Source organism: Amblyomma maculatum, chromosome 5, assembly GCF_055883805.1.
Source record: "Amblyomma maculatum isolate TAMU_Amacu chromosome 5, ASM5588380v1, whole genome shotgun sequence".
Lineage (NCBI taxonomy): Eukaryota > Metazoa > Arthropoda > Arachnida > Ixodida > Ixodidae > Amblyomma > Amblyomma maculatum.
This window is the reverse complement of record NC_139348.1, coordinates 127,416,936-127,429,858: the sequence shown is the minus strand read 5'-3', so window position 1 is coordinate 127,429,858 and position 12,923 is coordinate 127,416,936. Positions and strand designations below refer to the sequence as shown.

General features: G+C 43.8%; 1 protein-coding gene across 2 annotated transcripts in view; it reads left to right on the top strand.

Moving 5' to 3' along the window:
- Window positions 1–9,478: 9,478 nt before the first annotated feature.
- Window positions 9,479–12,923, top strand: part of LOC146189501 (uncharacterized) — a 33,971-nt gene continuing 30,526 nt past the window's right edge. For both annotated transcript variants that reach the window (XR_014707302.1, XM_084603274.1), the window contains exon 1: window positions 9,479–9,621. The gene's annotated coding sequence lies outside the window, so the exon portion shown is untranslated. The remainder of the gene's footprint in view (window positions 9,622–12,923) is intronic.

Here is a 12,923-nt window from a genome sequence, read left to right as displayed (position 1 = left end):
GATCACGAAAACTTGATTCTGTCTTGCGAAAAATCATTGAAATTGATATTCGCGTTTTGTGGCATTATACACACGTTCTTTTCGAGACAAACTGAGGCAGCGGAAATCGTTGTAAGGTTATAGTTGAATGTTTGTTCTTTGAAAATAAAATTCAACACAGTGTTCTACGAGCAATCGCTCACTTCCTGGCCAAAAAAGAGTATTTTCCGCGTCAACTTTTATTTGCAGATATAGTCCCTTAACCAGCTGAAACCAGAAAGTCCACCCAAGTGCAAATATGTATAAGTCGCGTACTGTGATCATTTCCGCAGTAATCTGCTGGATATCAAGCTATCTTCCATGCTCTGCCAAAAGGCGTCAAGGTAGGTTTGCTGCTCTCCTATTAGATACTGTGAATTCGTATTTATGTAGGCACAAAGCCACACGAAGTCGGTCATTTTTGGCACAGCACTACAGAAACGTCGATAAACATCCACCTCGCTAGAAGTGAAGAGACATTTTTCGAGATGTTTTAGCCTAACAACACCAACAGCGAAGGTCACGGCCTGGTGTCCTATTGCCGCGAAACCTTCAAACTGCCTTTGCTGTTTTTTTAACAGCCGCCAGCATGCGGCCGTTATCATTGTGATTCTGGAACGCGTATTAATTCTGTATCCCATGTTTGTTCATGCTCGTTGTCGTGATACGACGCGTTATCAATTTCTTTGTCGCGAACGATGCGCCGAGATCTGTCTCGAACATTCCGATTACTTGCGTGCGTTTCTACACTGTTTCAGAGCGTGCTAGTAGCGGTTGGCGACGTTGTCTAGATTGTTCTGAGCAGCCTTTAAACTGAGCGTTGACGAGTGTGACGGGCATTCTTTGTTCGACATTTGACGAGCACATTCGTTGCTATCGCTGCCGCCGAGTTGCTTATCTCTTTTGCGGGCTCAAGTCAGCCCCATAAAGAGGTAATTTCAGCACCATCAAGCATGTGTGATCTTTTGGTGTCTACGGCCTTGTCACCATTACGTGACACCATTGTGTCATACCGTCCCTTGTGTTATTAAACTGCATTTGCTTCGCTACTGGGTTAATTTCGCCAGTCAAGACAAGATTGATCGTTCCGTGATAACCTAGTCACGGAGTTGCGGTGACATAGTTTTCATTTCACGAAGTTTTATTAGTACTTATATAAAGATCCTGTATTCTACAAAAAATGCTGGCGAAATATGTAAGTTTACAGACAATAAAGTACACAATACTCGAGTTTAAAATCTCTAGGCCTACGAATGATTCTGTTCGGCCTACTTCAAAAACAATACCTTTTCACTTTGGTGGTTTTAACTCCGTCGTGTGTCACTTGTTTACTGAAAGGAGTCATTGTCATAAAAAGCTTAATATTCGGGTACTTGCAAGCCCAGAACGCAACTTGTAGCCTTAATATTATCATGCGGAGAATCGCAGCAGGTATATCAGTGTTGCTAGACATGCATGTGGTATGTTTGGAGAATGATGTGACGTTGGTGACAGCCAGATAACCTTAACCTTTCTTGGACCTAATTTTATTTCTTAAAAGGACTGTGAAATAATCATAGGCTTATTTTGAACGTAGAAAAGAGCAAGTCTCCCATTCATTTCAACATCTTGCTTTAAACTTCATCCACTTCCAGCACTCCGTATTAGAAACTGCCATGAAAAGCCAATGTGTTGAGTTTTGTAAACAATATTGAAGTGAGTAAAGTATTTGAATGCCAGTGTTATGAATGTACTGTTCGGAACTGTCAAACAACGGGGTGTGTAGAAGACGATTGCTTTTAAAATTGCCGCTGTGCTCGTACTGACTGATCAAGACAGCTACATCGAACAAACAGGGTGCATTATGAGTCTGAATACGCATTTGAGGCAGCGGCCACCCCTCAGAAAGATCATAGCTCACAGAAAACGAAGACAATAAGCTTCGTCTACGCATTTGGCAATTTCTATATACACACAGCTGCCGATGTCGTGCACGGCGGTAAGAAAAATAGAAGTATCCGAACAAGATGAAGCTCAGGAGACGAGGTACGAGAGACAGAGGGAAAATAGGTGGTCACGATACAAGGCATTTGAAAAAGGGAGGAAAGACGCTAGTAGAGGAGGAGGAGTGAAATATTTCCGAATGAAGGTGGTGCGCTTCGAGAAAATTGAATTGAAAACTCAACAGCACACACTATGTTCGATTACGTACCAGTATATGATGTTTCTAGCCCTCGGGCAACAAACCCGTTGTAGTTTCAGGACGGAGAAATGTCTTTGCCACTAATCCTGTTGACTCTGATCTCGACCTTTTGCACAATAACCCCCCTCCCTCCCCTCCCCCCCCCCCCCCCCACACACACACATACACTTGCCATGCAGTTCAAAATCATTTGATGGGTTACATGCAGAGATAAACCTGGCTGTTAATGTAAATAACGAGATCATTTGCCTTGAGATTGAAAGTCGATACTGCCACCTGCAAAGCACTGTTTCGCAGTTAAGAAAGGCACTTCGCCAACACCACGAAGAAAGCGGTCGCCGAGCCACTGAAGCTGTCCACCCTGTCTTCGGTATACCTATATATACTAGTCATTGTCGCCTGATGGCAGTGTGTAGCTGCCGACTATCTGAGGCAGATTAATTACAGGACAGTGTACCAGCTAGAACTCGGGATCTATTCAGAAAGGAACAAGCGATCTTGAATTTATATTTCTAACACTTCTGCTACAGCAAAGTACATATAATGGGTCCAGGTAAGTACCACGCCAGCGTAGCAATCAGACACGGGAGCGCCGAAATCTCGTGCCTCGACGCGGGGACGCTGCTGTACGTTTAATTTGGCGCTAGCAGCCCACCGAACGCACCGCTATGGCCTTAGGGGCTCCAGCGCATCGATAAGGTAGCTGTTCAGTAAAGGGTGGAGTATCTGACGGAATGATGACTAAACGAGTACCCATCATCTTTGTTTTGTAGCGGCGTCATAGAGTACGCCAAGCACACACACACATCTCTCACTTCGCCGCCGCACAATAGTAGTCTTTAACGTGCGCTGACATCACACAATACACTGACGCCTCTTTGTTTCGCCTCCATCGAAACGCAGCCGCCGCGGTAGGGATCGAACCCGGGTGCTTCGACAGTGTAGGCAGGCGTCTTGCTGCTGGCGCCTTTGAAGCAGCATCTGGGCCCTCTCCTTGCATACCATGTTCGTGAAGGTTTTGAGCAGTTCGGTCTTGAACATGCCCCAGGTGGTTAGCGACGCTTCCCTGTTTTCGGGCTATATGCGCCCAGTGGCCTCCAAGTCGAAGTATACGTAGCGGACCTGGTCACGTTCATCCCATTGGTTCTGAACCGCGACTCGTTCATAGAATTTCGTCTTCTGGATCTTCGCTCGGAACGCCATGAAAGGTAGGAGGCTCCCGTGGTTGGTGCTGCAAACCTGACACGCTACTGGGATGGTCTGCATTGTCAGCGTTTCTGATAGGCTTGAAGCGTTGTCCGGTAGCAGGCCAAACTCAGGATTAAGGCCGAGGAGCCGGCGACTGGCGGGGTGCATTGGCGAGATGTCCGCCAAACAGGTAAAGAACTCGCGATTCTGCAAGGGCGTATAATGCATGGGCCGCACCCAGCACCTACACCAGATGTCATGACCTCAGGAATTCCTTGAGGGTCAAGGGCTTCGACAGCAGTTCCTTGAATTCAGGGCAGGGCAGTGACTTAGACGGCATCGACACTTCAGCCAAGCACACAGCTGGAGCGAGAGCGAACGACTCTTTGGTCATCGGTGCCAGACTGCATGCAGGCTTTGGGGATGACACGGGACAATATGAGCTCACCTCGAAAGAAGACAACGTTATAAATGCTTACTTACGTTTTTACAGTTCGAACTTTATTACTCGAACATTAGGCCATATTCTAGACCTCCGACTAATACAGGCACTCCTCGTCACGCTGGGTGCCTCCTTAGCCAAGAAGCGGCTAAGGGTGGTTCGAAAATTAGATGCCTCTTTTAAACACATCACTGAGTTGAGAAAGCATGGAGGGCTCCCCTTGTAAAGTAATGAAATAGCATAGGCCAAGGAACATTCTGAAATGCTGCCTTAAGAGCATGAAGTCTATCCAGCCTTTTGAATGCTTTTCACAGCACTCTGCAGACATCGATAAAATTTAAAACGAAACAAAGCAGAGGAAAAAATAAAGCAAACTGAAATGCAAGGAGGGGTGAACGGGCGAAGAACATTTATATAGGAATGATATATGAAGGAAATCCGCGAGACAAAAGGACCTTGCTCTCTTCAGAATTCGTATGCACTAACGTTTGGCGGCTGCCTAAGTATCGACAAGGCCGAGACGCCCTCCAAGAGACAAATCAGTTTTTCTTTACTTCGCGTACAACGTGGGTAGTGCTGAATTCATAAGAACACATGTTACTACTTCGAACTCAAAATTCCAGGCAGAACATAGCTATCCTTTGCCTTGCCGCTAGTTTTCAGCTAGCAGGTGCTGCCAGCACTGCCTGCATATTCCTCACAGCTGCGCCTCAGCGCATTATCATGTTTTGGATAAAAAGCTTACATCCGCAGAGATGTCGGGAGAAAGAACATAACAGCTGCGTTGAAAATTATAATGCTTGACATGGAAGCGTAATAAATGGGGGCTGTTTCCGACTATATTCTATTAATTTCGTAGCCAGTGCGGCAGCATTTTGACAAATATTAACGACGTGGACACGCCTACAATTGAAATCATCTCAGCTCCCCACAAGGGGTTGCTCTTTAAACGTCGACTAAACAAAAACCAAGTGGAATAGCTGGTACAGAACACGTGGAGTAGCGACTTCTGAAACCTGCATCTCTGTGTTTCATCACATCGACTTGAACCTCAAGCCCTGTCGATTATAATTTCTCCAGCCGCACAGGGCTCGATATAAAACGAATTGTAAGCGTTGCATGCCAATAGAAGCAATGGAGCAAAAGAAAATAAAAATTCCAGGACAGCTAGAGTCACCGTAAAGTGCTTGACTCTAGATGCTCAATATTCAGTGGGCGCGATTGTTTCATTTCGTGTGATTACAACTGTCCTGCATAAATGGACGATAGGTGTTCGTGTTTTCAAAGCTTAGCCGCAAGTGCTCGCGGTGATAAATGCGTTGTCACACACGTTGACATCTTTTGTTGCAAAATGCTGGCGTGGAATGGCCCGATAATGCTCGTCCTTTTTCTGCCGCTCTGCAAATTCGTGCCTAAAGCATCCCGCCTAATTTCAGCGGGGCCATTTCGGCGCGCTGTCTCATTGTACCAATGCCCTCTTACAAACTTTGGCGAGCTGCCTGCTGAAATGGTTAAAAAAATATCTCGTGTTAGCTCCGAAGAGACACTAAATGCTCTCCTAACAACAAAGACTATTTGTTATCGCGATAGTTATGATGTAGGAATTCGATGATGATAAGAACGAATACTACTGACCTACTGCTAACAATGCCAGGTTTTGGTAGGCTGATAAGCAGGCGCCGTTGCTGATGTGGCTGTGACGGCTCCAGTTCTTGGTACTACCACCTGACTAGTTTCATTCTGTAGTTCATGGAAATGATGAATACCTAACACGAGGCAACGTTTTAAATGTGCGCACACGGACACTCATTGGTAATCACAAACTGAATTTCAGTTGACGAAGGCTTTCTCTGAGGCAGAGTAGGCTTAGCGCGTATTCTAGTTTCGTGGGGCTAATCTTGTAGACAGGTCGCCAGATTTAGCGAATGCTGATGGTTATTGATTACAGTCATGATATTAGTGGCCTTGAACTTCGATGATTCGTTATGTCTTGTCACACATTTGAAGCATTTATTTAGCGATTATGCACATTAGTAGTTAAAGGAAGAAAAAACGGACGTGACTTACTGAAATTAGTATGAAGTGATTCAACGTGACATTTTTGAAAACAAGGGAATTGTCCGACAGATTTAATTTGCCGCTAACGGTCGTCAACCGAGACAGACATCTATTAAGGGAAAGGGATGAAATGGTGCGGCGAAGATGAATATATGTATATAAACAATGGCTCAGATGGGCCTAACTATACAGCTCGACTTGAGAAGACAGTGCCGTGCTTCGTCAAGGCTTTCTCGAATTTTTGAAATGCTCTCGGAAGCCTTGATTCAACGTGTCTGGGTTTTTTTTAGACCATCACGACCGACCCATGCGTCTGGCCGGCTTCAGAAACGAGCTGGTACGCGTACCATTTACACTAGGGCAGACGACTTAGCAGGCCACACGTCATGACGTTTTGAACTCAAGTGACAAATGTTTCTGCTCTCCCCTTGTCCGGGCGTCATAGCACCACTATGCATGTATAGCAATACTAGAGCGTCTATCATCCTTTCTTGACTAATACGCTAAATGTTAAATGAAAAACGAGGCAGCAAATCACTTGTTTTTCCAACCCTTTAAATAGCACGTCGCCTGGGTGACTTTGTCATATGCTGCGTTGCCGTTGTCTTGCGTCATGCAGACTGTTCATGAAGTTACCTTGAGTGGCGTTCCAGGCTGATAAGAGCAGCTTTATTAGATAAATAAGTTAAGATCTTCGTATAAATTAAATGAATTGATGTGACATGTAGGAGTTCGCATTCCCGAAATACAGCAGCTGCCCCAGCCGTCCTCATTCAGACATTAAGATCGAGTTGATATGCTGGATTCGTGCTGGATAGTGTTTTTGCGTGTTTCTGAAGTTTCCGGTCTTGCCACTGGAGCTTTCTTCTGGACCTTTCACAATATATTTGTGTTGCCCAAATTGGCTGTATGCATCGTTATCATGTATAGAGGCATCTGGCCTTTTATCTTATCCCCGTATAGGTGAGGCTTCAGAAGGCACCGTTAGGCGGTAATATGATAGCGCTTAAGGTTTAGCGACTCCTCATCGCGTCCTTGCATAGCCGACCTTTAGACTCAGGGTAGAGCGAATTTCGCAACTACGCATGTGCACAATTTCACTCTAAAAAGACAGCTGATCTTTTAGGCATTAAAACATTTGGGAACTAATAATAATTCCCTACTCATAGCTAGTTATTTTACAGCGCAGATCTTATGCACCAATTCAGTGGTTGTACCGCGTCGTCGTCGGTGCCGGTGTAACCAAGCGCAAGTCGCGAGCCATGCGCTAAGCTATAGACCCGAGCGAAGCAGAGTTCTTTAAAAAGAAAGAAAAACTATGAGCTCTGTGCCTCTCGCTCAACGGCCCGCCGGGCAGAGCGCTGGAATCACCGATGCAGGCATGAACAAACGCCATAGACTTTCTCCCTTAGGTTTCCAGCTATCGTGCGCTCCCGTCACGTTCTTTTCGCTTCAAAACTAAAGTGCTACATTGTTTTGGCTATCGAGCTTTATTATGAAAGCAGCCTGGCTACTGTCCTATTGACATTGCATATTTTGCCATCTCGAAGTGAAGTGATATTTGCGGCGTTTTGTTTTCGAGAAAGGGAATATTATGTGACATGCAGAAGCTGTCGTTCAATTTCGTAAACCTAAATAAGAGCAATATTTTGTGATGGTGATTGCTGGTATCTGCTTATTGCTTATTTAACCAATAAACATAACGCAGAGGCCATCTTATGCTCCTCGACTCAGTATTATTGCATGGAGCTTATCACTGTCAAGTAAGCCCATTTTGTTACCATATGATTTTTGTCCATATGTTAAATTTACTAAGTATCAGTAAAGTTTTTACGTTATGGAGAACTGTAGATGGAATTATTTAGAAATCGTTTTTCTTATTCCATGAATGACAATTACGACGCAAATGAATAAAAGATGACCCAAAATCATTGAACCCAAAGGTGAGAAAAATGTTTTTTGATATCTTGCATGCACGAGGGTAATTTATTTGTAGTCTAAAGCTTAATGTCGGGGAAATTGTTAATAAACTGGTTGTTGTTGAAGCCTATGGAAGCGGCATAAAAGTTTTATTTTCAAATCTGCCATCATATATCCCAAGGGCGTTGAAAACAGAATATTTTCGTGGGAATCGCAAGTGGCTCTATTAAATGGCAATCACTTTATACGGGCTTTGCATATCATTCGTGTAGGCAAAGAAATATTTGAACGGTCATATTTTGCTGAAGTCCGAAAGATTCAGAAATAGTAATTGCCAGGTTGACACAGAATATCTCGAAGCTCTATTGCTATCGCAAAATAACTAGTGTAAAATGTAGTCACTGAACAGCAAAGCATGGGCTATCCGAAGGTCGAAAAAAGGCACTCTTTGCTGACGGCCCGAAAAATTGTGGTTTGCACGAAGTAGCCGGTCCAGTGTGGGTTGCAACTATAGATTATAAACATTTTGATACATCAATGTACACATTAGCATCATAACACGATGACATACATTTAGGCCTTTTCACTCTCTGATCAAAGTGAACCTTGCATTTTCTTTCTGACTAATGTTCGCTATCACATTTTTAAATCTATTCTCACTTACATTCTCTGTGGTCTGCAATCGTTTTTTTTCTACGATTAGATACATTAGTAATTCATGTTGAACTTTTTAATAATCAACACTTCCGAGTATTACATGTGAAATTGTGAGGAATTGTGAATGAGGAAAAAAAATGACTGGTAGGGGGCTTGTTTGACGGCTTTACAATGCGATGAACACGCAAGGCTGGCCAACCAATTCCTCGGGGCACCGGCACTGGTGTTTTACACCTCCTGTCACACGCTCATTTAGGATGTCTGGTATAATCTAGAAATTTGGTAACTCCAGTATGTATTAAGTAAAGTATTCAGTAAAGTGCTTCGAGATCAAGAAACATGAAATAGCCGCGTAAAATAATTTGTGCAGAAGCTTGAAGAAGTTCAGACAGTTACAAATCTTAGAGTCCACAAGTCTTAGGGGAAATAGGCACGCGTATATTCATTTTAATCATAAAAACGCAAAGTATTCTATACGATCACCTTGTTGACAGTGTACAGGGCAACTCATAGACAAAGATGACTGTCAATGCACTGCCACAAGCATGCTGCTGCTGTACCCTCGGTGACCTGTTACCAGTATAACAGCATAACACGCAAGTCCAAGAACCGAAGAAATTATTATATATATATATATATATATATATATATATATATATATATATATATATATATATATATATATATATATATATATATATATATATATATATATAGGATGCGAGAACATTTAACGTACTTGGCCGCTTAAAAAATAATAGAGCGAAGGGTACGCTTCATTTAAAGAAACATTTTATTAGACTCGACGTTTCGATCGGAGACCGATCTTTCTCAAGAGTATATATATATATATATATATATATATATATATATATATATACATTTTATATATACATACATATACATTTTGGCAAACATGCGTTTCAGTTAATTAGTAAACTAAAACCCTAGCTTAGTTACATAAAACCAGTTTGCTTGTTTCGAAAACGCAACCTGTTGACAATTGCAGCTCCTTGGTACTACAGAGGATCTCTACCTAATCGGAATTTCTACTGAGGTTTGGAATCGTCACCCAGTTAAGTGCTTTAAATCGAGCTTTATCTCTGGAGGAAGTGAAGTTTTCTTTCGCAACGTTGAATTTATCCAGGAAGTACAAGTAAGTGGCCAGATTTGAAATTTGCTAGTTTTTCTTTTATAAATACGTCACAAAAAGTGATTCGTCGAGTGTTGTGCTGTAGAATAACATTGGATGCCATACATAGTTATCAATACCAGTGGTTGAACTGTGCCGTCGTGAGGAGAACAGTTCGTTTAGAGGAGGTGTCGAGCGTTCGGGCTCACTATTAAACTGAATGGAAATTTAAAAAGGAAGCTGAATGCCGACACCTAGTACAGTTGAAACTAACTGCAGCAAATCTGACCAGGCAGGGAGAATTTTGTTGAGGCGAAATCAATCCAGTAACGCTCTCAGACTGAAATAAACCGTTTAATAACATTATTCGTTTATAAAGAATTCGCTCAGCTGCTTCTGCATTTTTTGCCATGAGCGCGTGAGATTCATATTAAATGAGCAATTGCGCCTGTAACCTCACTGTGAGGCTCATCTATTTCATAGATATTTCGAAAGAAATAGCTTTTATAGTCGTATATTTGAAAATTTCAAATTCATGAGATTGTGCTCGGCGCATTGTGCTGCAATGTCTCCTTATTTTCTGTTGCTAGATGCCTGGTTTATTGTGCTTTCATTAAGTTTTAAACAATGAAGCTTTCGCTTCTTAAACACTGTCGGCATGCTGAGGCGAGTGCAGCTTAAAACTTCAGGTGAAAAAGACTAAAAGAAAATTGTTTTCTTAGACGCTATGACATAACGTAGCACACAGGATGATGACAGCTGTGGCTGCCTTGGCCTGCCCTAAGGTAGGCAGCCTAACCATCATTCCCAACAACAATGGCGGCCGTTATGTGTATGAATGGGTGTGTCAGTAGGAAGACATTGATTCCAGCGAATGCTTTCACTAAAACAAAGCAGTGGTGACAATATGCTTATTCTTTGTAAAAGAATAAACGCACCCCAAGAGTGATTTGTTGTGGCGAAAAGTTTGCTCTATTAGTTTCACAGGTGAGCTGATGGTGTATTGAAAATATTGCTGAGAAGCGGCGTCCTCTTGCAGTGAGGTTTCCCTGCAACATAGTGTAGATATTTTACGGTACAGTATTCGAGTGAACTTGTATTTAGCGTAGAAAATATTTGGGATATGGGTTGATTGGATTAAATATCATCATAAAATTTTGTATTTGGATCTATACATAGCATGAATACATTATTTTTAATTTTCCTCATTACACACCAGGTAACGAGGAAAATTGAGCAAGTTTGACAACAAAGGTTTAGACGAATACTAAAAAGTGCATGGCTGGCAGATGGTACACATTTCAGCGAACGTTTTTCCCTAAGAGCAAAACAAATGTGACCGTTAGGAAGAAATTCGAACTATATCTCATGAGTGTCATTCCTAAATCAAGGATATTGGACAAATTAGAGCAGCAAAAGTGGCACTCCTTAAACTCGAGTAGGCGAGGAAGAAGCTGCGTCTTTTTCTTGTCAGAAAATAATTATTGGCGTAAGGCAGATCTAGTAGTTATGAACATTGACTTAGAAAACCTTTCAGGGGAACATTAAGATATCAATAAAGGATTATATAGCTAAAATTGTGGTTAGGGACTCTTGAGACTAATCATGTGAGGAGGCAGCTCTGTAAAAAATCGATTGGGAAATAAGGCAAATTGCATAGGACATGACAATATAAAACCTACTTCGGCCATTTCTTGCTTTCTTAATGTTCTTTCGGTGAAACGCCTTTCTTAACTGCAATGAATGCAGCTGGTTCACAGTGGTCCAAATATATTTTCAGTTCTTTTGGCGCTGAAAGGAGATTTCCCGGGCTGATAACTGCTTTGCCAAGTTGAAACTTTCGGGCTACTCTTTACTACCTGTGTCCAGAGGATACAGCTGACAGTCACTAATGCCTCATTTGACATATCTAGCATCAATGTTCGTTCTCGGTGTGTCCCTCTTTCAAACTGTGCAGTGAGATCACTTTCATTACAATATATTGTTACGAGGCACGTCGAGATATTAGGAGGCGATGGTACGTCGCAGCCACAACAGTTCACCGTCAGGGACACACTCACAGGAGGACCAGACGTAGCTGCAGCGTCGTCTTTCTCTACTAGCCCAGCACTTCGTCATCGTCTCTTTCACTGCGTACCGTAACAATACCCCCCCCCCCCCCCCCCACGGAAGAAGCACAGTCCCGGTGCGAAGACTACACAGGTGAGCGCGAGATATAAGGTTTGAGACGGGCGACATGCACGACTTCTGGATGATGGTTTGCCGGAGAGCGGCGGTTCACAGGGATAATCTCGTACGTCGCGTCGGTAAGTTGCCGCAAGACCGGGTAAGGGCCCACGTAGCGGGGCAGAAGTTTCTCGCACATGCCTACACGTCGAGCAGGGAGCCAGAGGAGTACGAGGGAGCCAGGAGAGTAGTAGGCGTCACGGTGCTGGAGATCGTAACGGTGCTTATGAGAACGCTGGGACGCACGTAGCCGGTCTCGAGCAATATGACGGGCGGCATCAGCGCGGGCGATGGCATCAGAAGCGTAACTGCAGGAGGAATCGTCAAGAGGCAGTAAGGTGTCGAAGGGAAGTAGAGGGTCGCGGCCGAAGAGTAGATAAAAGGGAGAGTATCCGGCGGTGTCATGTCGTGAGGAGTTATAAGCGAATGTTATGAAAGGTAAAGAGATGTCCCAGTCACGGTGATGGTCAGAAACATACATTGATATCATATCGGTCAGGGTACGATTAAGGCGCTCAGTAAGACCGTTCGTTTGTGGATGGTAGGCCGTTGTGAAGTTGTGGCGCGTAACGCATGAGTGCAGAAGGTCATTAACAACTTTAGAAAGGAAGCAGCGACCGCGATCGGTGAGCAGTTGACGAGGAGCACCATGAAGCAAGACGACGTCATGCAAAAGAAAGTCTGCAACGTCGGAGGCACAGCTGGTGGGGATAGCTCTGGTTATTGCATACCGCGTGCCGTAATCGGTCGCTACGGCAATCCATTTGTTCCCTGAAGTCGATGTGTGGAATGGCCCGAGCAGGTCGAGACCAACTCGAGAAAAGGGCTCAGTTGGAACTGCGAGTGGTTGCAGGGGCCCACTAGGGTGAAGAGACGGGGTCTTCCTGCGCTGGCACAGCTCACAGGCGGCGACGTAGCGACGAACAGAGCGGTAGAGGCCAGGCCAGTAGAATCGCCGTCGAACATTGTCGTATGTGCGGGACACTCCTAGGTGCCCTGCTGTAGGAGCATCATGAAGGTGCGCAAGAACAGCAGAGCGTAGATGTGTCGGGACAACAAGCAAAAGGTCTACACCATCTGGGCGCATATTGCATCGGTAT